Raw genomic sequence first — 23,966 nt, 5'->3', positions numbered from 1 at the left:
ACTGTATTTCTTTAAACGAGTGCGTTTGTTCTAGAGTTTTTCATATAGAAATAAATTAGTGTGGAAAAATATAAATTCAAGTATACATTTCGGTCAAATATTTCATTTCACATCTTTCTCAAAAATGAATTTGTGCCACTAGGTTAAATTATTACTCAGATTAAAATCGACATTAAAAAAACTTCAGGGGTATATATATTCTCGAAAATTTAAACATCTTTTTGTCATTTTCACCCCGTAAAATGTTTGTACTGTTTTACCCGTTCTACTGTTTGAGCTTCTCTATAACATATCGTCATTACAAGAAATGGCAATCAGAAGAAAACCTACAACTTTTATTCGAAACACTCAAACAAACAACGACTAAGGATAGCTTACACGTGTTAGAGATATTAAGATACAGGTTGAATGTGAACTCTAAATTTACTGCCTCTTCATTGTAAGTACAACGTGATCAAAAAGTTAACAAACAAATGCAAAAAACATGACATAGTTCCTATGAAATTGAGACGTCTGAAGACAGCTGACGTGGTAAACAGTAAATGAAAATTTGTTCTTTTTGAGTCATTCTTATCCATTCCTAATATAATATTCCAAGGTATTTTCGAGATATTTTACAAGGAATAATTAAATACCTTTAGGTAAAAGTAAGTTATACATTTTGAAAGTATTTTTTCGAGTTCCTAACTACGAATATGTAAAATTGGTAGTTTTTAAAGAGAAACGACTTTTGAAAGCGGTCATTGATCGAAAATAAATTGCTTCTTCTAGTATGGTAGTAGTAAAAGTCGATGAAATATCAATATCTCTTTACCAAATAATAATTGATATTTTTCTAATATATTAGAAGCAGAATGAAATGTTTTAAAATAAAACAGTCACATATTTTAGGGAAGTGTTCTAATACTAATCGTAAACAAAAATTATATTAATTTTGACTTTTCCACGCCATAAGTTATTAAAAGAAACATGATTTATTCGACATTAACTTTAGAAAATATTTCCACGATATAAAAATAATAAGAGTGAACAAACCTAAACAGCTTAGAGATAGTTTTAGAATATAACAACCAAATATATACTGAAGCTATATTTTATTTAATGCTAAAATTTGAACAACTTGTTGCAAAAATGTTTGAGAATAAGTTTCTAATATTATAAGAAACCGTTATTCGGTGCTGTTTTGTAGAAGTTGTTATGGGTCTCTTTGTGATTCCGACATTGAATATTTATTGAAGAAGTACAACTCATTGACAATTCCGTATATGCATCAACATTTGTGAAGTAAATCGATGTTTTCTTATCATAATTTTTCTGCATTAGTCTTTTACGTCATTACGTAAGAACTCTGTAAAATTGATATTATAATAATTTGAGTACAATGATTTAATTAGACGTGGAAGGACGAAACTTATTGGAAATGATAGTCCACCATCTGATTTTATATGACAATACAATTTGAATTTCGGAAGAACAATATCAGTCATAGAATAATTTACCCTATCTTTAAACACTTGTCACGGCTCGTTGGTCTAGGGGTATGATTCTCGCTTAGGGTGCGAGAGGTCCCGGGTTGAAATCCCGGACGAGCCGAGTTGAATTTTAAATTGTCTTCCTCGGTATTAGTGACTTGCGTACTCTCAGAGAAGAGACACGAGGCTTGCTTTGAGACACTTGTATTGACTCTTGCAACTTTATGTTTGGGAAAGTATGGTCAGGAAAATTTATGTTGTATATTCCTGGTTTTATAAAGGTGGTAGTGAATGAACTGTTTCCAAATTTAATTAATTTCTATTCTACGACATCACGGAGGCTTTCTGAGCAGAAACGAAAGGTTCAAAAGATTCATGACACAATTTCTGTCAAGAACGGTACATTTAGTAATGGTATGATGGAGTGGAGAGGTACTGTATTTTTTAAACGAGTGCGTTTGTTCTAGAGTTTTTTCATATAGAAATAAATTAGTGTGGAAAAATATAAATTCAAGTATACATTTCGGTCAAATATTTCATTTCACATCTTTCTCAAAAATGAATTTGTGCCACTAGGTTAAATTATTACTCAGATTAAAATCGACATTAAAAAAAACTTCAGGGGTATATATATTCTCGAAAATTTAAACATCTTTTTGTCATTTTCACCCCGTAAAATGTTTGTACTGTTTTACCCGTTCTACTGTTTGAGCTTCTCTATAACATATCGTCATTACAAGAAATGGCAATCAGAAGAAAACCTACAACTTTTATTCGAAACACTCAAACAAACAACGACCAAGGATAGTTTACACGTGTTAGAGATATTAAGATACAGGTTGAATGTGAACTCTAAATTTACTGCCTCTTCATTGTAAGTACAACGTGATCAAAACTGTTAACAAACAAATGCAAACATGACATGACATAGTTCCTATGAAATTGAGACGTCTGAAGACAGCTGACGTGGTAAACAGTAAATGAAAATTTGTTCTTTTTGAGTCATTCTTATCCATTCCTAATATAATATTCCAAGGTATTTTCGAGATATTTTACAAGGAATAATTAAATACCTTTAGGTAAAAGTAAGTTATACATTTTGAAAGTATTTTTTCGAGTTCCTAACTACGAATATGTAAAATTGGTAGTTTTTAAAGAGAAACGACTTTTGAAAGCGGTCATTGATCGAAAATAAATTGCTTCTTCTAGTATGGTAGTAGTAAAAGTCGATGAAATATCAATATCTCTTTACCAAATAATAATTGATATTTTTCTAATATATTAGAAGCAGAATGAAATGTTTTAAAATAAAACAGTCACATATTTTAGGGAAGTGTTCTAATACTAATCGTAAACAAAAATTATATTAATTTTGACTTTTCCACGCCATAAGTTATTAAAAGAAACATGATTTATTCGACATTAACTTTAGAAAATATTTCCACGATATAAAAATAATAAGAGTGAACAAACCTAAACAGCTTAGAGATAGTTTTAGAATATAACAACCAAATATATACTGAAGCTATATTTTATTTAATGCTAAAATTTGAACAACTTGTTGCAAAAATGTTTGAGAATAAGTTTCTAATATTATAAGAAACCGTTATTCGGTGCTGTTTTGTAGAAGTTGTTATGGGTCTCTTTGTGATTCCGACATTGAATATTTATTGAAGAAGTACAACTCATTGACAATTCCGTATATGCATCAACATTTGTGAAGTAAATCGATGTTTTCTTATCATAATTTTTCTGCATTAGTCTTTTACGTCATTACGTAAGAACTCTGTAAAATTGATATAATAATAATTTGAGTACAATGATTTAATTAGACGTGGAAGGACGAAACTTATTGGAAATGATAGTCCACCATCTGATTTTATATGACAATACAATTTGAATTTCGGAAGAACAATATCAGTCATAGAATAATTTACCCTATCTTTAAACACTTGTCACGGCTCGTTGGTCTAGGGGTATGATTCTCGCTTAGGGTGCGAGAGGTCCCGGGTTCAAATCCCGGACGAGCCCATTTGAATTTTAAATTGTCTTCCTCGGTATTAGTGACTTGCGTACTCTCAGAGAAGAGACACGAGGCTTGCTTTGAGACACTTGTATTGACTCTTGCAACTTTATGTTTGGGAAAGTATGGTCAGGAAAATTTATGTTGTATATTCCTGGTTTTATAAAGGTGGTAGTGAATGAACTGTTTCCAAATTTAATTAATTTCTATTCTACGACATCACGGAGGCTTTCTGAGCAGAAACGAAAGGTTCAAAAGATTCATGACACAATTTCTGTCAAGAACGGTACATTTAGTAATGGTATGATGGAGTGGAGAGGTACTGTATTTCTTTAAACGAGTGCGTTTGTTCTAGAGTTTTTCATATAGAAATAAATTAGTGTGGAAAAATATAAATTCAAGTATACATTTCGGTCAAATATTTCATTTCACATCTTTCTCAAAAATGAATTTGTGCCACTAGGTTAAATTATTACTCAGATTAAAATCGACATTAAAAAAACTTCAGGGGTATATATATTCTCGAAAATTTAAACATCTTTTTGTCATTTTCACCCCGTAAAATGTTTGTACTGTTTTACCCGTTCTACTGTTTGAGCTTCTCTATAACATATCGTCATTACAAGAAATGGCAATCAGAAGAAAACCTACAACTTTTATTCGAAACACTCAAACAAACAACGACTAAGGATAGCTTACACGTGTTAGAGATATTAAGATACAGGTTGAATGTGAACTCTAAATTTACTGCCTCTTCATTGTAAGTACAACGTGATCAAAAAGTTAACAAACAAATGCAAACATGACATAGTTCCTATGAAATTGAGACGTCTGAAGACAGCTGACGTGGTAAACAGTAAATGAAAATTTGTTCTTTTTGAGTCATTCTTATCCATTCCTAATATAATATTCCAAGGTATTTTCGAGATATTTTACAAGGAATAATTAAATACCTTTAGGTAAAAGTAAGTTATACATTTTGAAAGTATTTTTTCGAGTTCCTAACTAAGAATATGTAAAATTGGTAGTTTTTAAAGAGAAACGACTTTTGAAAGCGGTCATTGATCGAAAATAAATTGCTTCTTCTAGTATGGTAGTAGTAAAAGTCGATGAAATATCAATATCTCTTTACCAAATAATAATTGATATTTTTCTAATATATTAGAAGCAGAATGAAATGTTTTAAAATAAAACAGTCACATATTTTAGGGAAGTGTTCTAATACTAATCGTAAACAAAAATTATATTAATTTTGACTTTTCCACGCCATAAGTTATTAAAAGAAACATGATTTATTCGACATTAACTTTAGAAAATATTTCCACGATATAAAAATAATAAGAGTGAACAAACCTAAACAGCTTAGAGATAGTTTTAGAATATAACAACCAAATATATACTGAAGCTATATTTTATTTAATGCTAAAATTTGAACAACTTGTTGCAAAAATGTTTGAGAATAAGTTTCTAATATTATAAGAAACCGTTATTCGGTGCTGTTTTGTAGAAGTTGTTATGGGTCTCTTTGTGATTCCGACATTGAATATTTATTGAAGAAGTACAACTCATTGACAATTCCGTATATGCATCAACATTTGTGAAGTAAATCGATGTTTTCTTATCATAATTTTTCTGCATTAGTCTTTTACGTCATTACGTAAGAACTCTGTAAAATTGATATAATAATAATTTGAGTACAATGATTTAATTAGACGTGGAAGGACGAAACTTATTGGAAATGATAGTCCACCATCTGATTTTATATGACAATACAATTTGAATTTCGGAAGAACAATATCAGTCATAAAATAATTTACCCTATCTTTAAACACTTGTCACGGCTCGTTGGTCTAGGGGTATGATTCTCGCTTAGGGTGCGAGAGGTCCCGGTTGAAATCCCGGACGAGCCCATTTGAATTTTAAATTGTCTTCCTCGGTATTAGTGACTTGCGTACTCTCAGAGAAGAGACACGAAGCTTGCTTTGAGACACTTGTATTGACTCTTGCAAGTTTATGTTTGGGAAAGTATGGTCAGGAAAATTTATGTTGTATATTCCTGGTTTTATAAAGGTGGTAGTGAATGAACTGTTTCCAAATTTAATTAATTTCTATTCTACGACATCACGGAGGCTTTCTGAGCAGAAACGAAAGGTTCAAAAGATTCATGACACAATTTCTGTCAAGAACGGTACATTTAGTAATGGTATGATGGAGTGGAGAAGTACTGTATTTCTTTAAACGAGTGCGTTTGTTCTAGAGTTTTTCATATAGAAATAAATCAGTGTGGAAAAATATAAATTCAAGTACACATTTCGGTCAAATATTTCATTTCACATCTTTCTCAAAAATGAATTTGTGCCACTAGGTTAAATTATTACTCAGATTAAAATCGACATTAAAAAAACTTCAGGGGTATATATATTCTCGAAAATTTAAACATCTTTTTGTCATTTTCACCCCGTAAAATGTTTGTACTGTTTTACCCGTTCTACTGTTTGAGCTTCTCTATAACATATCGTCATTACAAGAAATGGCAATCAGAAGAAAACCTACAACTTTTATTCGAAACACTCAAACAAACAACGACTAAGGATAGCTTACACGTGTTAGAGATATTAAGATACAGGTTGAATGTGAACTCTAAATTTACTGCCTCTTCATTGTAAGTACAACGTGATCAAAATTGTAAGTACAACGTGTTAACAAACAAATGCAAACATGACATAGTTCCTATGAAATTGAGACGTCTGAAGACAGCTGACGTGGTAAACAGTAAATGAAAATTTGTTCTTTTTGAGTCATTCTTATCCATTCCTAATATAATATTCCAAGGTATTTTCGAGATATTTTACAAGGAATAATTAAATACCTTTAGGTAAAAGTAAGTTATACATTTTGAAAGTATTTTTTCGAGTTCCTAACTAAGAATATGTAAAATTGGTAGTTTTTAAAGAGAAACGACTTTTGAAAGCGGTCATTGATCGAAAATAAATTGCTTCTTCTAGTATGGTAGTAGTAAAAGTCGATGAAATATCAATATCTCTTTACCAAATAATAATTGATATTTTTCTAATATATTAGAAGCAGAATGAAATGTTTTAAAATAAAACAGTCACATATTTTAGGGAAGTGTTCTAATACTAATCGTAAACAAAAATTATATTAATTTTGACTTTTCCACGCCATAAGTTATTAAAAGAAACATGATTTATTCGACATTAACTTTAGAAAATATTTCCACGATATAAAAATAATAAGAGTGAACAAACCTAAACAGCTTAGAGATAGTTTTAGAATATAACAACCAAATATATACTGAAGCTATATTTTATTTAATGCTAAAATTTGAACAACTTGTTGCAAAAATGTTTGAGAATAAGTTTCTAATATTATAAGAAACCGTTATTCGGTGCTGTTTTGTAGAAGTTGTTATGGGTCTCTTTGTGATTCCGACATTGAATATTTATTGAAGAAGTACAACTCATTGACAATTCCGTATATGCATCAACATTTGTGAAGTAAATCGATGTTTTCTTATCATAATTTTTCTGCATTAGTCTTTTACGTCATTACGTAAGAACTCTGTAAAATTGATATTATAATAATTTGAGTACAATGATTTAATTAGACGTGGAAGGACGAAACTTATTGGAAATGATAGTCCACCATCTGATTTTATATGACAATACAATTTGAATTTCGGAAGAACAATATCAGTCATAGAATAATTTACCCTATCTTTAAACACTTGTCACGGCTCGTTGGTCTAGGGGTATGATTCTCGCTTTGGGTGCGAGAGGTCCCGGGTTCAAATCCCGGACGAGCCCATTTGAATTTTAAATTGTCTTCCTCGGTATTAGTGACTTGCGTACTCTCAGAGAAGAGACACGAGGCTTGCTTTGAGACACTTGTATTGACTCTTGCAACTTTATGTTTGGGAAAGTATGGTCAGGAAAATTTATGTTGTATATTCCTGGTTTTATAAAGGTGGTAGTGAATGAACTGTTTCCAAATTTAATTAATTTCTATTCTACGACATCACGGAGGCTTTCTGAGCAGAAACGAAAGGTTCAAAAGATTCATGACACAATTTCTGTCAAGAACGGTACATTTAGTAATGGTATGATGGAGTGGAGAGGTACTGTATTTTTTTAAACGAGTGCGTTTGTTCTAGAGTTTTTCATATAGAAATAAATTAGTGTGGAAAAATATAAATTCAAGTATACATTTCGGTCAAATATTTCATTTCACATCTTTCTCAAAAATGATTTTGTGCCACTAGGTTAAATTATTACTCAGATTAAAATCGACATTAAAAAAACTTCAGGGGTATATATATTCTCGAAAATTTAAACATCTTTTTGTCATTTTCACCCCGTAAAATGTTTGTACTGTTTTACCCGTTCTACTGTTTGAGCTTCTCTATAACATATCGTCATTACAAGAAATGGCAATCAGAAGAAAACCTACAACTTTTATTCGAAACACTCAAACAAACAACGACTAAGGATAGCTTACACGTGTTAGAGATATTAAGATACAGGTTGAATGTGAACTCTAAATTTACTGCCTCTTCATTGTAAGTACAACGTGATCAAAAAGTTAACAAACAAATGCAAACATGACATAGTTCCTATGAAATTGAGACGTCTGAAGACAGCTGACGTGGTAAACAGTAAATGAAAATTTGTTCTTTTTGAGTCATTCTTATCCATTCCTAATATAATATTCCAAGGTATTTTCGAGATATTTTACAAGGAATAATTAAATACCTTTAGGTAAAAGTAAGTTATACATTTTGAAAGTATTTTTTCGAGTTCCTAACTAAGAATATGTAAAATTGGTAGTTTTTAAAGAGAAACGACTTTTGAAAGCGGTCATTGATCGAAAATAAATTGCTTCTTCTAGTATGGTAGTAGTAAAAGTCGATGAAATATCAATATCTCTTTACCAAATAATAATTGATATTTTTCTAATATATTAGAAGCAGAATGAAATGTTTTAAAATAAAACAGTCACATATTTTAGGGAAGTGTTCTAATACTAATCGTAAACAAAAATTATATTAATTTTGACTTTTCCACGCCATAAGTTATTAAAAGAAACATGATTTATTCGACATTAACTTTAGAAAATATTTCCACGATATAAAAATAATAAGAGTGAACAAACCTAAACAGCTTAGAGATAGTTTTAGAATATAACAACCAAATATATACTGAAGCTATATTTTATTTAATGCTAAAATTTGAACAACTTGTTGCAAAAATGTTTGAGAATAAGTTTCTAATATTATAAGAAACCGTTATTCGGTGCTGTTTTGTAGAAGTTGTTATGGGTCTCTTTGTGATTCCGACATTGAATATTTATTGAAGAAGTACAACTCATTGACAATTCCGTATATGCATCAACATTTGTGAAGTAAATCGATGTTTTCTTATCATAATTTTTCTGCATTAGTCTTTTACGTCATTACGTAAGAACTCTGTAAAATTGATATAATAATAATTTGAGTACAATGATTTAATTAGACGTGGAAGGACGAAACTTATTGGAAATGATAGTCCACCATCTGATTTTATATGACAATACAATTTGAATTTCGGAAGAACAATATCAGTCATAGAATAATTTACCCTATCTTTAAACACTTGTCACGGCTCGTTGGTCTAGGGGTATGATTCTCGCTTAGGGTGCGAGAGGTCCCGGGTTGAAATCCCGGACGAGCCCATTTGAATTTTAAATTGTCTTCCTCGGTATTAGTGACTTGCGTACTCTCAGAGAAGAGACACGAGGCTTGCTTTGAGACACTTGTATTGACTCTTGCAACTTTATGTTTGGGAAAGTATGGTCAGGAAAATTTATGTTGTATATTCCTGGTTTTATAAAGGTGGTAGTGAATGAACTGTTTCCAAATTTAATTAATTTCTATTCTACGACATCACGGAGGCTTTCTGAGCAGAAACGAAAGGTTCAAAAGATTCATGACACAATTTCTGTCAAGAACGGTACATTTAGTAATGGTATGATGGAGTGGAGAGGTACTGTATTTTTTTAAACGAGTGCGTTTGTTCTAGAGTTTTTCATATAGAAATAAATTAGTGTGGAAAAATATAAATTCAAGTATACATTTCGGTCAAATATTTCATTTCACATCTTTCTCAAAAATGAATTTGTGCCACTAGGTTAAATTATTACTCAGATTAAAATCGACATTAAAAAAAACTTCAGGGGTATATATATTCTCGAAAATTTAAACATCTTTTTGTCATTTTCACCCCGTAAAATGTTTGTACTGTTTTACCCGTTCTACTGTTTGAGCTTCTCTATAACATATCGTCATTACAAGAAATGGCAATCAGAAGAAAACCTACAACTTTTATTCGAAAGACTCAAACAAACAACGACCAAGGATAGTTTACACGTGTTAGAGATATTAAGATACAGGTTGAATGTGAACTCTAAATTTATTACAGATGAACAAGATAGTGCATATAACTTATCTTAAATGAAACGTGAATCTATAAAATTAATATATAATACAGTACTTACTTGACATTTCAACGACTGCCTCTTCATTGTAAGTACAACGTGATCAAAAAGTTAATAAACAAATGAAAACATGACATAGTTCCTATGAAATTGAGACGTCTGAAGACAGCTGACGTGGTAAACAGTAAATGAAAATTTGTTCTTTTTGAGTCATTCTTATCCATTCCTAATATAATATTCCAAGGTATTTTCGAGATATTTTACAATGAATAATTAAATACCTTTAGGTAAAAGTAAGTTATACATTTTGAAAGTATTTTTTCGAGTTCCTAACTACGAATATGTAAAATTGGTAGTTTTTAAAGAGAAACGACTTTTGAAAGCGGTCATTGATCGAAAATAAATTGCTTCATCTAGTATGGTAGTAGGAAAAGTCGATGAAATATCAATATCTCTTTACCAAATAATAATTGATATTTTTCTAATATATTAGAAGCAGAATGAAATGTTTTAAAATAAAACAGTCACATATTTTAGGGAAGTGTTCTAATACTAATCGTAAACAAAAATTATATTAATTTTGACTTTTCCACGCCATAAGTTATTAAAAGAAACATGATTTATTCGACATTAACTTTAGAAAATATTTCCACGATATAAAAATAATAAGAGTGAACAAACCTAAACAGCTTAGAGATAGTTTTAGAATATAACAACCAAATATATACTGAAGCTATATTTTATTTAATGCTAAAATTTGAACAACTTGTTGCAAAAATGTTTGAGAATAAGTTTCTAATATTATAAGAAACCGTTATTCGGTGCTGTTTTGTAGAAGTTGTTATGGGTCTCTTTGTGATTCCGACATTGAATATTTATTGAAGAAGTACAACTCATTGACAATTCCGTATATGCATCAACATTTGTGAAGTAAATCGATGTTTTCTTATCATACTTTTTCTGCATTAGTCTTTTACGTCATTACGTGAGAACTCTGTAAAATTGATATAATAATACTTTGAGTACAATGATTTAATTAGACGTGGAAGGACGAAACTTATTGGAAATGATAGTCCACCATCTGATTTTATATGACAATACAATTTGAATTTCGGAAGAACAATATCAGTCATAGAATAATTTACCCTATCTTTAAACACTTGTCACGGCTCGTTGGTCTAGGGGTATGATTCTCGGTTAGGGTGCGAGAGGTCCCGGGTTGAAATCCCGGACGAGCCCATTTGAATTTTAAATTGTCTTCCTCGGTATTAGTGACTTGCGTACTCTCAGAGAAGAGACACGAAGCTTGCTTTGAGACACTTGTATTGACTCTTGCAAGTTTATGTTTGGGAAAATATGGTCAGGAAAATTTATGTTGTATATTCCTGGTTTTATAAAGGTTGTAGTGAATGAACTGTTTCCAAATTTAATTAATTTCTATTCTACGACATCACGGAGGCTTTCTGAGCAGAAACGAAAGGTTCAAAAGATTCATGACACAATTTCTGTCAAGAACGGTACATTTAGTAATGGTATGATGGAGTGGAGAGGTACTGTATTTCTTTAAACGAGTGCGTTTGTTCTAGAGTTTTTCATATAGAAATAAATTAGTGTGGAAAAATATAAATTCAAGTATACATTTCGGTCAAATATTTCATTTCACATCTTTCTCAAAAATGAATTTGTGCCACTAGGTTAAATTATTACTCAGATTAAAATCGACATTAAAAAAACTTCAGGGGTATATATATTCTCGAAAATTTAAACATCTTTTTGTCATTTTCACCCCGTAAAATGTTTGTACTGTTTTACCCGTTCTACTGTTTGAGCTTCTCTATAACATATCGTCATTACAAGAAATGGCAATCAGAAGAAAACCTACAACTTTTATTCGAAACACTCAAACAAACAACGACTAAGGATAGCTTACACGTGTTAGAGATATTAAGATACAGGTTGAATGTGAACTCTAAATTTACTGCCTCTTCATTGTAAGTACAACGTGATCAAAAAGTTAACAAACAAATGCAAACATGACATAGTTCCTATGAAATTGAGACGTCTGAAGACAGCTGACGTGGTAAACAGTAAATGAAAATTTGTTCTTTTTGAGTCATTCTTATCCATTCCTAATATAATATTCCAAGGTATTTTCGAGATATTTTACAAGGAATAATTAAATACCTTTAGGTAAAAGTAAGTTATACATTTTGAAAGTATTTTTTCGAGTTCCTAACTAAGAATATGTAAAATTGGTAGTTTTTAAAGAGAAACGACTTTTGAAAGCGGTCATTGATCGAAAATAAATTGCTTCTTCTAGTATGGTAGTAGTAAAAGTCGATGAAATATCAATATCTCTTTACCAAATAATAATTGATATTTTTCTAATATATTAGAAGCAGAATGAAATGTTTTAAAATAAAACAGTCACATATTTTAGGGAAGTGTTCTAATACTAATCGTAAACAAAAATTATATTAATTTTGACTTTTCCACGCCATAAGTTATTAAAAGAAACATGATTTATTCGACATTAACTTTAGAAAATATTTCCACGATATAAAAATAATAAGAGTGAACAAACCTAAACAGCTTAGAGATAGTTTTAGAATATAACAACCAAATATATACTGAAGCTATATTTTATTTAATGCTAAAATTTGAACAACTTGTTGCAAAAATGTTTGAGAATAAGTTTCTAATATTATAAGAAACCGTTATTCGGTGCTGTTTTGTAGAAGTTGTTATGGGTCTCTTTGTGATTCCGACATTGAATATTTATTGAAGAAGTACAACTCATTGACAATTCCGTATATGCATCAACATTTGTGAAGTAAATCGATGTTTTCTTATCATAATTTTTCTGCATTAGTCTTTTACGTCATTACGTAAGAACTCTGTAAAATTGATATAATAATAATTTGAGTACAATGATTTAATTAGACGTGGAAGGACGAAACTTATTGGAAATGATAGTCCACCATCTGATTTTATATGACAATACAATTTGAATTTCGGAAGAACAATATCAGTCATAAAATAATTTACCCTATCTTTAAACACTTGTCACGGCTCGTTGGTCTAGGGGTATGATTCTCGGTTAGGGTGCGAGAGGTCCCGGGTTGAAATCCCGGACGAGCCCATTTGAATTTTAAATTGTCTTCCTCGGTATTAGTGACTTGCGTACTCTCAGAGAAGAGACACGAAGCTTGCTTTGAGACACTTGTATTGACTCTTGCAAGTTTATGTTTGGGAAAATATGGTCAGGAAAATTTATGTTGTATATTCCTGGTTTTATAAAGGTTGTAGTGAATGAACTGTTTTCAAATTTAATTAATTTCTATTCTACGACATCACGGAGGCTTTCTGAGCAGAAACGAAAGGTTCAAAAGATTCATGACACAATTTCTGTCAAGAACGGTACATTTAGTAATGGTATGATGGAGTGGAGAGGTACTGTATTTTTTTAAACGAGTGCGTTTGTTCTAGAGTTTTTCATATAGAAATAAATTAGTGTGGAAAAATATAAATTCAAGTATACATTTCGGTCAAATATTTCATTTCACATCTTTCTCAAAAATGAATTTGTGCCACTAGGTTAAATTATTACTCAGATTAAAATCGACATTAAAAAAACTTCAGGGGTATATATATTCTCGAAAATTTAAACATCTTTTTGTCATTTTCACCCCGTAAAATGTTTGTACTGTTTTACCCGTTCTACTGTTTGAGCTTCTCTATAACATATCGTCATTACAAGAAATGGCAATCAGAAGAAAACCTACAACTTTTATTCGAAACACTCAAACAAACAACGACTAAGGATAGCTTACACGTGTTAGAGATATTAAGATACAGGTTGAATGTGAACTCTAAATTTACTGCCTCTTCATTGTAAGTACAACGTGATCAAAAAGTTAACAAACAAATGCAAACATGACATAGTTCCTATGAAATTGAGACGTCTGAAGACAGCTGACGTGGTAAACAGTAAATGAAAATTTGTTCTTTTTGAGTCATTCTTATCCATTCCTAATATAATATTCCAAGGTATTTTCGAGATATTTTACAAGGAATAATTAAATACCTTTAGGTAAAAGTAAGTTATACATTTTGAAAGTATTTTTTCGAGTTCCTAACTAAGAATATGTAAAATTGGTAGTTTTTAAAGAGAAACGACTTTTGAAAGCGGTCATTGATCGAAAATAAATTGCTTCTTCTAGTATGGTAGTAGTGAAAGTCGATGAAATATCAATATCTCTTTACCAAATAATAATTGATATTTTTCTAATATATTAGAAGCAGAATGAAATGTTTTAAAATAAAACAGTCACATATTTTAGGGAAGTGTTCTAATACTAATCGTAAACAAAAATTATATTAATTTTGACTTTTCCACGCCATAAGTTATTAAAAGAAACATGATTTATTCGACATTAACTTTAGAAAATATTTCCACGATATAAAAATAATAAGAGTGAACAAACCTAAACAGCTTAGAGATAGTTTTAGAATATAACAACCAAATATATACTGAAGCTATATTTTATTTAATGCTAAAATTTGAACAACTTGTTGCAAAAATGTTTGAGAATAAGTTTCTAATATTATAAGAAACCGTTATTCGGTGCTGTTTTGTAGAAGTTGTTATGGGTCTCTTTGTGATTCCGACATTGAATATTTATTGAAGAAGTACAACTCATTGACAATTCCGTATATGCATCAACATTTGTGAAGTAAATCGATGTTTTCTTATCATAATTTTTCTGCATTAGTCTTTTACGTCATTACGTAAGAACTCTGTAAAATTGATATAATAATAATTTGAGTACAATGATTTAATTAGACGTGGAAGGACGAAACTTATTGGAAATGATAGTCCACCATCTGATTTTATATGACAATACAATTTGAATTTCGGAAGAACAATATCAGTCATAGAATAATTTACCCTATCTTTAAACACTTGTCACGGCTCGTTGGTCTAGGGGTATGATTCTCGCTTAGGGTGCGAGAGGTCCCGGTTCAAATCCCGGACGAGCCCATTTGAATTTTAAATTGTCTTCCTCGGTATTAGTGACTTGCGTACTCTCAGAGAAGAGACACGAGGCTTGCTTTGAGACACTTGTATTGACTCTTGCAACTTTATGTTTGGGAAAGTATGGTCAGGAAAATTTATGTTGTATATTCCTGGTTTTATAAAGGTTGTAGTGAATGAACTGTTTCCAAATTTAATTAATTTCTATTCTACGACATCACGGAGGCTTTCTGAGCAGAAACGAAAGGTTCAAAAGATTCATGACACAATTTCTGTCAAGAACGGTACATTTAGTAATGGTATGATGGAGTGGAGAGGTACTGTATTTCTTTAAACGAGTGCGTTTGTTCTAGAGTTTTTCATATAGAAATAAATTAGTGTGGAAAAATATAAATTCAAGTATACATTTCGGTCAAATATTTCATTTCACATCTTTCTCAAAAATGAATTTGTGCCACTAGGTTAAATTATTACTCAGATTAAAATCGACATTAAAAAAACTTCAGGGGTATATATATTCTCGAAAATTTAAACATCTTTTTGTCATTTTCACCCCGTAAAATGTTTGTACTGTTTTACCCGTTCTACTGTTTGAGCTTCTCTATAACATATCGTCATTACAAGAAATGGCAATCAGAAGAAAACCTACAACTTTTATTCGAAACACTCAAACAAACAACGACTAAGGATAGCTTACACGTGTTAGAGATATTAAGATACAGGTTGAATGTGAACTCTAAATTTACTGCCTCTTCATTGTAAGTACAACGTGATCAAAAAGTTAACAAACAAATGCAAACATGACATAGTTCCTATGAAATTGAGACGTCTGAAGACAGCTGACGTGGAAAACAGTAAATGAAAATTTGTACTTTTTTGAGTCATTCTTATCCATTCCTAATATAATATTCCAAGGTATTTTCGAGATATTTTACAAGGAATAATTAAATACCTTTAGGTAAAAGTAAGTTATACATTTTGAAAGTATTTTTTCGAGTTCCTAACTACGAATATGTAAAATTGGTAGTTTTTAAAGAAAATCGACTTTTGAAAGCGGTCATTGATCGAAAATAAATTGCTTCATCTAGTATGGTAGTAGGAAAATTCGATGAAATATCAATATCTTTTAACCAAATAATAATTGATATTTTTGCAATATATTAGTAGCAGAATGAAATATTTTAAAATAAAACAGTCACATATTTTAGGGAAGTGTTCTAATACTAATCGTAAACAAAAATTATATTAATTTTGACTTTTCCACGCCATAAGTTATTAAAAGAAACCTGATTTATTCGACATTAACTTTAGAAAATATTTCCACGATATAAAAATAATAAGAGTGAACAAACCTAAACAGCTTAGAGATAGTTTTAGAATATAACAACCAAATATATACTGAAGCTATATTTTATTTAATGCTAAAATTTGAACATCTTGTTGCAAAAATGTTTGAGAATAAGTTTCTAATAATGTAAGAAACCGTTATTCGGTGCTGTTTTGTAGAAGTTGTTATGGGTCTTTTTGTGATTCCGACATTGAATATTTATTGAAGAAGTACAACTCATTGACAATTCCGTATATGCATCAACATTTGTGAAGTAAATCGATGTTTTCTTATCATACTTTTTCTGCATTAGTCTTTTACGTCATTACGTAAGAACTCTGTAAAATTGATATAATAATAATTTGAGTACAATGATTTAATTAGACGTGGAAGGACGAAACTTATTGGAAATGATAGTCCACCATCTGATTTTATATGACAATACAATTTGAATTTCGGAAGAACAATATCAGTCATAGAATAATTTACCCTATCTTTAAACACTTGTCACGGCTCGTTGGTCTAGGGTTATGATTCTCGCTTAGGGTGCGAGAGGTCCCGGGTTCAAATCCTGGACGAGCACATTTGAATTTTAAATTGTCTTCCTCGGTATTAGTGACTTGCGTACTCTCAGAGAAGAGACACGAGGCTTGCTTTGAGACACTTGTATTGACTCTTGCAACTTTATGTTTGGGAAAGTATGGTCAGGAAAATTTATGTTGTATATTCCTGGTTTTATAAAGGTGGTAGTGAATGAACTGTTTCCAAATTTAATTAATTTCTATTCTACGACATCACGGAGGCTTTCTGAGCAGAAACGAAAGGTTCAAAAGATTCATGACACAATTTCTGTCAAGAACGGTACATTTAGTAATTGTATGATGGAGTGGAGAGGTACTGTATTTCTTTAAACGAGTGCGTTTGTTCTAGAGTTTTCCATATAGAAATAAATTAGTGTGGAAAAATATAAATTCAAGTATACATTTCGGTCAAATATTTCATTTCACATCTTTCTCAAAAATGATTTTGTGCCACTAGGTTAAATTATTACTCAGATTAAAATCGACATTAAAAAAAACTTCAGGGGTATTTATATTCTCGAAGAATTAAACATCTCTTTGTCATTTTCACACCCTAGAATGTTTGTACTGATTTTACATGTTGTACTTTTTGTGCTACTTTAAAATATAACGTCTTTACAAGACATTGCGATCAGAAGAAAATCTACAACTTTATTTCGAAAGACTCAAACAAACATGGACTATTAATAGCTTACGTGTGTTAGAGATATTAAGACACAGGTCGAATGTGAAATCAAAATTAACTACAGGTAAATAAGATAATGTACGTAACTTCTCTCAACTAAATAGTGAATCGATGAGAATAGTATATAATACAGTAATTACTTTGACATTTCATCGACTGCCTTTTTTTTATAGGTTCAATGTGTTTAAAAAGTTAATAAATAAAGGAAAATATCACATATTTCCTATAAGATTTAAAAGGTTTGAAGAAAGCTGACATGGAAAATGATCAATGAAAATTTGTTCTTTCTGAGTCATTGTTATGCATTTCGAAAATAATATTCGAAGGTATTTTGAAGACATTTTTCAAACAATAATGAAACTGTTTTAGTTAAAAGTAAATTATGCAGTTTCAATGTATTTTTTCGAGTTCCTAACTACGAATATTTAAAATTATTAATTGTAAAGGAAAACGACTTTTCAACGCGGTCCATGATCGAAAATAATTTGCTTCTTCTAGTATGATAGTAGAAAAAGGCGATAAAATGTCGCTATGTTTCTATAAAAGAACACTTGATATTTTTGAAAACTATTTGTGGGAAAATGTAATGTTCTCTAAATCCAACAATGTCATATACTTCCGGGTACTGTTCTTCTAGTAATCGTGAACAATATTAAAATTAGTTTTGGCTTTTCCACTCCCTGAGTTATCTATATAAACTTTCTTTATTCGACATTAATGTAAGAAAATATTTACACGCAATCAATATAATTGTGAACAAAACAGTGCAGTTTAGAAAATGTTTTAGAAACTGAGAAGAAATGATACATTCAACAGGTATTTTATTTAAAGAGAATGTTTTGTCAATTCGTTGTAAGAAGTTTCAGAAAAAAGTCATTAATAATAAGACAAAACGTTATTTCTTTCCGAGTTTTTATTGTTCTTTTGTTGCTATTTTACTCTGGCTCTCTAGTAAGTACTTATTTCATTTAATAAACAGTTTTATTTTCTGTGTTAGAAGAGTGACGCATCTCGTACGTAACTCACTATTCGTTGGTAAAAGAGTAGCCCTAAAGTTGGCGGTGGGTGGTGATGACTAGCTGCCTTTCCTCTAGTCTTACACTGCTAAATAAGGGACAGCTAGCGCAGATAGCCCTCGTGTAGCTTTGCGTGAAATTCCAATACAAAGAAAAAACAAACTCGTACGTCGCATCCCCACTTTTATTTTTCGAGTCCATGATTAATGCAAAATCGCGTTCTCTGTTTTGAGGCTTAGGTTTGGGATATTATAAATTAAGGTATGACATTTCATTATTCAGCTAGTGTAATCGGTGTGTGTTTCACATTTTCGTGTAAGATGAATTTAGAAACGTATGATTTCAAATAAAATTCATGATAATATCCAGGTTACTAAACTTTACGCCCCAATTGAGCTTCTTTCGTTATTATTCTCCTAGGTCTATTGCACATCGTTTTCAGAATTAACTCGAGAGTAAAAATACAAATATTACCTATGACATCTCTGTTACAAATAACGTAAGATCTTAAGAATATAATCAATAAAATTTTAATTGTGTAATCATGTGTTACTACTTACATTAAATATACAGTAAAATATCTAAACTAGTTGTTTTGGAATGAAATTTTAACAGTGCTTTTAGGTTTTAACACATAGGGTTATGGCCTAGCTTTTATATTTGAACGACTATCCATTTTTTTTTTTTAAATGAGTAAATGAAAACGTGATATATTTACTATAAATTTCAAAAGGTTTGCAGGGTAATGAAAATTTACACTTTCTTAGGTGTTATTATGCAATTTTGACAATGTACTTCTTCTAATTTTATACGTATAATGTCTTTCTAATGTTGTATTAGGCTGAAAAGTACGAAGGTTATAAAATATTTATGAATTATTTTCCAGTAATAGAAGATAGTAATTATATGTACATAAAAAGATCATTGTGAGACTGTATAAAGAGGAGCATAAATATATTTATAACACAACAGATGGCGCGACATTTTGTTTTTATTAGCAATATTATCTTCTGTATGTACTTTTCTGAATTTAATAAAAATCTCGCCGCGACGTAAAATATTTGAAATACGTTTTATACACTTCGCTTGAATTATACTTATTATAATATTTTCATGCATTGCATATAAGCCACAATTTTCTACATGCATTATATTTTAGATCGATACTTTCTGGTCTGTTTGAAAATCTTTCACTCCGACAATTTCGTGAAGACGTAACATTGTAATTGTATATATACATTATGAAATAGTTGTGAGGTTTATTTGGTTATCACAGAAAGAAAATCATTAAATTTCTCAATGACACAGTGACCCAAGATAATAGAAAAAACATGTAAATGTTAATCAAGAATTGGGTAAAATGTTTTATTCTTCATTTCTCTTACCAGGTGATTGTTTGTACCTACACTGAAACCTTTCAAAAATTATTTCAATTCCCGGCAAAGATACACGAGGGTTATATACGTTAGCTGTCCCTAATTTAGCATTGTAAGACTAGAGTAAAGGCAGCTAGTCATCGTCACTCACCACCAACTCTTGGGCTACTGTTTTACCAACGAATAATTGGTTTGACTGAATATCATAACGTTCCCACGGCTGAAATGGCAAGCCTGTTTGGTGTGACGAGGATTCGATCCCTCGACTCTAAAATTACGAGTCGAGCGCCCTAACCAACTGCCTATACAGAGCCAGTTTATAATAAATCAATGATAGTGGTTTAAAATTTTATTGTGTTGTTTTTTTCTTTCATATTTCATTATTTTTTAGTTTTTATTTTTATTTATGCTTACCTGATTGAGTGTAAATAAATCCTCGTTCATACCATTCTATATCTGGGGGGGGGAGCTTACGCTGACTAACAAATAACTATTGAAGTGAATGGAAAAAAAAATGTTTTCCTTATATTAAGGGCCAGTCGTGACCTTGCGGTTAGTTTTCATGACGTTTGTTCTTAGGGTCCATAGTTTACGACAAGTTGCCACAAAATACGCATCTCATGTGTTAGGCTCATGATAGTTTACATTATAAGAGTAAACATTCAAATTCAGTATATGTCTTCCTTTTAATTCATTAGTTCAAATTAGGATTGTTTGGTACTAAAATTCATGCTCTATTAGAACAGAATTAGCTATTATAATTCTGTTGCAGAGTTGTTTGTCTGCGGATTCACAGACAGCCCATTGTGTAGATTTATGCTTAACATCCAAACAAACAAATGTTTTTGGAATAATTTTGCTTCACAGAAATAAATTATATAAGAGCATAAATACACAATGATTAACAATGAAATAGCTTAACCATATTTTATGACTGCATGTTAAATATACACTTATTACAAAAATATACATCGGAACTTTAAAAATTAGGTTTTGTACAAATAACATTGTTTTTCAGTACTTTTGCTCTAATTGTATTTGATCATATTTCTTTATATATATATTGAGTTATCGAAATATACAGGTCCGAAAATTGCGTCACACCAAACCTGCTTGCCCTTTCAATGTGATAACGTTATAATGTGACGGTCAATCCCACTATTCGTAGGTATTGGTTTGTTTTTGAATTTCGCGCAGAGCTACAACGGGACTATCTATGCTAGCCGTCCCTAATTTAGCAATGTAAGACTAGATGAATTGACCGTCACATTATAACGTCCTTACAGGTGAAAGGGCAAGAATGTTTAATGCGACCGGTATTTAAACCCGCGACCCTCAGATTACGAGTCCGAACGCCTTAACCTACCCATGCCGGGCCTCGTTAGTAAAGGAGTAGCCCAAGATTTGACGATTGGTGGTGATGACTAGCTGCTTTCCCTCTAGTCTTACACTGCTAAATTAGGGACGACTAATGCAGATATCTCTTGTGTAGCTTTGCGCAAAATTCAAAACAATCCAAACCCAAAACCGAAAATTCTCATCAGGATGGAAGAGGAACTTAGTAGTGACCTGCGATCTATGTATTGTAACATTTCACCTTTGTGTTTTATATCAAATGCACATGCGCATATCATTATTGAATAAATAAATAGGGATATTACTTCTAGTAGCAAAAGTTAAAATATCAATTGTCTTTTAGTACCTGCGGCACATTTTGAAAGGCCGGTAAAGAGTTATTTGAATGTTATGAAAATAATTATTAAATGTAATAGCATAATATTCATATTTTGTAGAAAATTATGAATGCTGGTTGAAAAATCAAAAGAGGGGCAAATTATAAAGAACCTCTGTTACTTGGAATAGTATGATACCAGTACTGCAAAAGCTGAAAAGCATATTAGATTGTACTTACTTATAAAACAAGATATATAATGCGCTACATAGAGAACATTTTCTTTTCTCAATGTTTGATCTTGTCTTTTAAGTTATCGTCTTCCGAGATTTTAGTGAAAAATTTCAATCTAACATTTTAAGATTCATACTTTTCTGCAGTATCAGACCAGAGACATTTTTTGTTGTTGTTTGAATATTATAAATATCTTATTAAATATGTTAAAGGTGTAATAACCTTTTATTAACCGTTTCACAGTGTATATATATCAAAATCAAATACTAACTAAATCAATATTTTTCTCCCAGAGATTTGGAGCATTCTACTGTGAATGGCTTACGTCAAAAATATTCAAAGAAAAACTGTTTGCTTGGCTTCAAGGAAAGGAATAAATTATTTCTGGAAATAACTCTCACGTACTTTTTTCTCGTTACAGGCTCAAAACGTAGGCATAAGTTCAAAACGTAAGACTAAGCAGAGGGGATTGTATTCATTAAAGTCTCCCATGGTTACAAAGAGAGATGGCCTTCAAAGCCGAAATCATGCAAGAGTAAGAAATAATCATGTAACAAGAGAATGCTATCATCCATTATAACAGAAATACAACTAACAATAACAAACACTTTCAAAAGCTGCTTTTAAGAAATCAAATCAAATCAAAAATAGTAGTGAGAAATGTAATTTCATATTCAATGTGGACGGTTTGTTTGTTGTTTTATTTGTTTTTTGGGATTTTGCGCAAAGCTACATCAGAGCTATCTGCGCTAGCCGTCTCTAATTGAGCAGTGTAAAACTAGAGGGAAGGCAGCTAGTCATCACCACCCACCACCAACTCTTGGGCTACTGTTTTATTAACAAATAGTGGGATTAACAGTCACATTATGACGCCCCCACGACTGAAAGGGCGAGCATGTTTGGTGCGACGGAGAGTCGAACGCTTTAACTGACTTGGCCATGCCGAGCCATTAGTGTGGACGAAGAAAATGTAATCACTTATACAATAAGCGAGCATTTTATGCCTGAGGGAGATATTGATACCCGAAGGGAATTACACATTTCAATCTTCAAGAGAAACTTCAAGTTCAAGGGCACTGATAGTACGTCCACTAGATGCTGATGTCGTCATCTTGTTACTTACGTTTGTACAGGACATTGAATATACTGTTTTGTTTTTTCGTGAGACAGGAAATAAGTGATGACCATTAAATCTTAAGTCAGTAATACAGAATCAGAGCAAAAATCTATTCAAGCACTTCTTGAATTCTTAAAATCTGAAACTTCTGGTCCGATTGTCTGTCAAGGGAAAATAAACTGAATAAACTATATTAGAAATATTCAAAGCCTTGGGGAATGACTTAGATGTACGAGGCGAAACTCATGTGCAACTAGTAAGATTTGTTTGTGATATGCATGGAGAACCAAAATACTCCAACAGGACAAGATACGAGTAGACATGTTTGGACAGGAATTCCAACCAAAGTCTGGTGAGCCGCTCTCAAATGCTAAAGGAATACTCCTCAGTCTGCTGCCACCTTATAGAACTTCATTAGGAATGCATATTTTAGGGTCAGTTATTAGATGCTCATTTAAAAAGCTCTTCCCAACAGCATACTCTGACATTATATGTCCAGGTGGACAAGAATTGACCTTTGATGAGAGTAACAATCTGATGTTCGACTGAACTGAAGGCTACATTCTGCCATCGAAACTGATTGACATTTCATCCAAAACACCTACTACTCTTGCTGATGATGTTAATCTGGAGGAAGATTTTGACAATAATATTGAGTTTGATAATTATATTTACATTGACCAGATTTATGATGAAGAAGATGCAGAGTAAAATGAAACCGTGTACTTTGATAAATCTTCAAGTACATGTGCAAGACGGTTTTTAAAAAATACACTTGTTATGTAACATATCTTGAACTGTGTGGACAAAATTACATGCGAACATTAGTTAGTAAGGCTAAATCATTACACTTATTTTTCAAATTGTGTTTTCTGTTTAACATATTATGAAAACATTTGCTTTTAAAAATACTGAAATATGATGTTTTCATAA

General features: G+C 31.1%; 5 non-coding genes across 5 annotated transcripts; all 5 read left to right on the top strand.

The window, feature by feature from the left end:
- Positions 1-1,521: 1,521 nt before the first annotated feature.
- TRNAP-AGG (transfer RNA proline (anticodon AGG)) lies at positions 1,522-1,593 on the top strand. The gene has a single exon. It is a non-coding gene; the product is annotated as a tRNA-Pro (tRNA).
- A 1,838-nt stretch (positions 1,594-3,431) lies between these two features.
- Positions 3,432-3,503, top strand: TRNAP-AGG (transfer RNA proline (anticodon AGG)). Its single transcript has one exon. It is a non-coding gene; the product is annotated as a tRNA-Pro (tRNA).
- A 3,747-nt stretch (positions 3,504-7,250) lies between these two features.
- TRNAP-UGG (transfer RNA proline (anticodon UGG)) lies at positions 7,251-7,322 on the top strand. The gene has a single exon. It is a non-coding gene; the product is annotated as a tRNA-Pro (tRNA).
- Positions 7,323-9,153: 1,831 nt separating this feature from the next.
- Positions 9,154-9,225, top strand: TRNAP-AGG (transfer RNA proline (anticodon AGG)). Its single transcript has one exon. It is a non-coding gene; the product is annotated as a tRNA-Pro (tRNA).
- Positions 9,226-14,960: 5,735 nt separating this feature from the next.
- TRNAP-AGG (transfer RNA proline (anticodon AGG)) lies at positions 14,961-15,031 on the top strand. The gene has a single exon. It is a non-coding gene; the product is annotated as a tRNA-Pro (tRNA).
- The last annotated feature ends 8,935 nt before the right edge of the window (positions 15,032-23,966 follow it).

The sequence above is a fragment of the Tachypleus tridentatus genome, chromosome 13 (assembly GCF_004210375.1).
Source record: "Tachypleus tridentatus isolate NWPU-2018 chromosome 13, ASM421037v1, whole genome shotgun sequence".
Classification (NCBI taxonomy): Eukaryota; Metazoa; Arthropoda; class Merostomata; order Xiphosura; family Limulidae; genus Tachypleus; species Tachypleus tridentatus.
This window is presented reverse-complemented; position numbering and strand designations above follow the sequence as displayed.